Here is a 4,358-nt window from a genome sequence, read left to right as displayed (position 1 = left end):
AAATATTTAAAACAAGAAGAAATGAAATGCATGGCAACCAGTTGAGGTCATACATTTAGGACAAAAATGATAAAATATTAAAATGAAAGAAATAAATGTTCTGACTGAAATACTGAGATTCTGGGGAGATGAATTATTCAGCGTGGGAACATGTGTGACCTCCAATCTATTATATAATGGGGGAAAGAGTGGCAAAGTTCAAGTGAGAGCAACAGCAAGAAATGAAATGAGAGCAGATAAAGTTTAACAATATTTGAACCTGATGCTTAGATTCAAGGGAAGGGGCTTCAGGGAAAGAATAGTTGTGATTGGATAATGAAGTGGAGTCTGGTAGAGCATGTCCTGAGGGCTTGAGATTATTTTTTTTTCAGCCAGAACCCCGAAGAGGTCAGGATAGGATAGGTTATATAACAGTAACCCAAGTCTTGGTGGCTTAAGGAGGCACAACCTCATTTCTTGCTCACAATGCATGTCTATCATGAGCTGTAAATAATCTGTGTTATTGAGTGCAGTTGTTAATCTTGATTATCAAATTTACTGGATCTGGAATCAACTAAGAGACATACCTCTGGGTGGGTCTGTTAGGCTATTTCCAAGAAAGAGTAACTGAAGGTGAAGCACCTCCCTTAGAGCATCTTCTGGTGGTGGTCCGGATATAAAGACGTCTGGGAGAAAAGCAGTGCTGCTTGCCTGCTGGCCTTCATGTCTTGCTGGCCAGTATGCCGTTATGACTGCTGCTGCCGCCACCACCCTTTGCTGTCATCAGAACCTAGCTTCTTCCAGTGTGGACCGGATGCTAGCAGCACGCCAGATATCCTCCAGGCCTTCAGCGGTGGATTGGGACTTCTGAGGTATCCAGCCTCAAGGTATGAGCAGCTATCAGCTTCTCAGCCTCTTCAGAGACGAGACATCCCTTGTTGGACTACCCAGCCTGTACTGTGGATGCCAATGAATCATGTAGGAATGACATTGCAACAGTGCAATGTCTTCCTGAACTTTTTAGTCTCTGTCTGTTCTAGGGAAAAGTGAGAGCCCAGGGTTAGAGATCAGATACTATGCTAAGGATCCAGAAATCACTCCTGTCACTTGGGTTCTACCACTCTGGCCATGACCACTTCAAAAAAGCGCTACAAGTTTCAGCAAGTACACTCACTTTTCTGCCCAGAAGTAGAGAAGAAGCAAAAGAGATTCAGAGCCTCATATGGAGCCATGAGTCCCACATGGCACTCGTAGGAAAGAACGTCTGCCTGGCTGTGTGTACCACAACTTTATTTGTGCATGATAAAGACAGCTGGCGACTCCATCACTTAACATGAAAAAAAAACTTCATGGTTAAGGGTAACCCCTTCACAGGATGGCGTGATAAGAATAGGAGGTAAGAATTGCCTAGGCAGTTAGGGTAAAAAAAAAAAAAAAAAAAAAAAAAAACCCAAAGGAAAGTGGCCAGTTTCTTGGATAAAAGTCAAAATTTCCTTGGGACTGTTAGCAACATACTCTGTTCCAAAGGCCAAAAATGTCCAAAGTGTTTGGGAGCGTGTATCTAATCCTTAAAAGATTTTAGGGTTACCTCTTCAGAGGGTGGAATGTTCGAGTAGCCAAAAGCCCCATTTAAAAAATTAAAGAAGAAAGAGTACATGAAGTTATCAGAAAAAAAGTGATGGGGAGATATGGGAGGTGTTGGAAGGGAGGGACTGGGCATGGATTTGATCAAAACACCTTATATGTATGTGTGAAATTCTCAATAAAATTTTTGTAAAAGTTAAAAAAAAAAGATGTCCATAAACTCAAGACAACTTTAAGGGAAAGGACTTCAGCTTTAACTTTAGGGAAAGGATTGTCATAAATGTAATGAAAACCCAATAGACTATGGGATTAGGTAAGAGCCTTACCAGTTATCAGCCTCAGGGTCTCACATCCAAGGGACCACAGGACCAATATGAATGGATGGAGAGGGCCAGGGAAGAGGAAGTAGGATGTGAACTGAGACAACAGTCATTCTTAGCACCAACTAACTGTTGCCACAAGGGATTGTGAGATAAATGTTGCCAGGTCTTCTGATATTGAGAAGCAAAACATGATGTGTTGTTGCTATTTTTCGCTAATTTTGGGTGTAAACTCTTGGTTTTTAAACATTGGCTCACAATTTTTTAAAAAATGATAGCATTTAAAAGCAATGACACAAAACTATGGCCAGTTTGTGGCAATTAACTTTGCTTTCTTTACATCTGTTGGCCTAGCAGCAGCAATGTGGCAGAACCCTCTCTTGGTCAAAACCAAGTTCAGACTCCCAGTATGTGGAGTGGGTTGTACACAAGAACTAGTCTGATTAAAGCAAGAGCGCTCTGTCCCTGAAACTCTTTTCCCAGGATTCCAGGATCTTGGTATGAAAAACTCCCGAGTCCTCAGAGCCCAGGAAGAGCTGAGCACAGCGTGGGCAGTGAGCTGCCTGCACCCACGAGGCACACAGACCAGGCCTCCATGGAGATCACGTTTACCCAGGCCCACGGAGTGTCCATGATAGGTGGGGAGACTCAGTCAAGACACCTGTGGGGACCACCTGGGGCCGATGGTGCAGAGGCTGGCAGCCCTCTCCCAGGAACTGTTTCTCAGATGTGCCTTTCACCTGGAAAACCCAGAGACAAACACCAGGAGCTATTCTCCGAAGATGAAGTAATTAGTAAATTTATAATGTCCAGTAGGGCATTAGTGTAGTGAGCTTTGTGCGGAGAGAGGCAGAACACATGATAGGCAGGGCAGACCCAGAGTGCTGTAGGATGTGACCCTGGGTGCTTACCTGTGAGCACATGCATGGGCACAAGAAATTGAATAGCTCAGGATAGCATGGTAAAAAATTTCATCTATTTGTATTGGACGTTTCTGGAATAGAGCTATGCATAGAAGTACCATCTCTGCCCTACCTGCCCTTATCCACTGGGACATGGTCCTAGACCCTCCCTGGGTGCAAAATCCAAGGATTGTCCAGCCTCTAAATGCACAATGTTTGGGGTTTTTTTTAACTTTACATACACATATGCAGGAAAGTTTAATTTGTAAATTAGTTACAATAAAGAGGTTAGCAACAATACTAATAATAAAACAACTATCATATTTACTATAATAAAACTTATTTTAAAATTATGAGTTATTTATTTCTGGAATTTTCCACTTAATATTTTTGGACCAGGGTAGATTATGAGTAACTGAAGTCTCAGAAAAGGAAAGGTAGGTGATCTGGGACCCATGACCTTACAGTATACCATATATATATATATGTGTGTGTGTGTATGTGTGTGCACGCATGTGCATGTGTACATATATGCTATATACATGCATATATGTGACATTTTTCTAGTGAGTTTTATTTTAAAACAAAAGAAATACAAGTTATATTTTAAATTTAAATATGAATAAGGGCGCAGAAAAACACAAAAGCCTCTTTTAACTATTTAAATCAGAAGTGAGCAAGTTACGGCCATGGATCAAATTCAGTTTGTAATTTATTTGCTCAGGTGTTTTGTTCTGTTTTGTTTTGTTTTACTTTGTTTAGTTTCATTTTGTTTTGAGATAGGGTCGTACTGTGTAGCCCAGGATGGCCCCAAACTCATGATGGCCCTACCTTTGTCTCTTTAAAAAAACTTTTTAACATTTATTTATTTATTTGGGGGGGGGCATGGCAGCATGTGGAGCTTGGAGGGAAACTTGTAGGAGTCAATTCTCTCCCACTAGCAAGTGGGTCCTGGGCTCACACTCAGGTTGTCAGGCTTGGTGGCAAGGGCCTTTACCTACGGAGCCATCTCTCTGGCCTGCCTCTGCTTCTTAAGTGCTAGGGTGATCAGTACACACTGGGTTCCACCAGTTTTTAAACATAAAATTCTATTAGAACATAGTCATGCCCATTAGCTTACATACTGTTTTCCTGTTAGGATAGCAGAATGCAGTCATCATGATACTGTGTGTAAAGCTCATAAAATCTACAGTATTTACTATGTGCCACTTTACAAAAATCATCTGCCTAACTTATCTAATTCCACCAAATAAAAAGCATCATGATTGCTGTGTGGCATATTTCCTTCTGATATCTTCCCATATATGCCTATATACGAACAGAAGCCCTTCTGTTAGTGCCTCAGTTGTGAATATAATAGATCTCTTAGGCCTACCCTCTCCAAGATGAGAACTGTGGAGTCATAAAATGTGCCTTGTGTGAAGAACTAAATTTTTAGTTTGATTTAATTATAATTAATTAAAATTTAAAAAGGCACAGGAGACTGGTAGATATACTGAACTTTCTTTTTTTCACTCTTTTTTAAAAAATTTTTACAAAAACTTTATTGAGAATTTCATACATGCATATAAGG

Source organism: Nannospalax galili, unplaced genomic scaffold, assembly GCF_000622305.1.
Source record: "Nannospalax galili isolate Female #2095 unplaced genomic scaffold, S.galili_v1.0 scaffold1272, whole genome shotgun sequence".
NCBI classification, from domain to species: Eukaryota; Metazoa; Chordata; class Mammalia; order Rodentia; family Spalacidae; genus Nannospalax; species Nannospalax galili.
The sequence above is the reverse complement of the archived record's forward strand: the minus strand, read 5'-3'. Positions refer to the sequence as shown.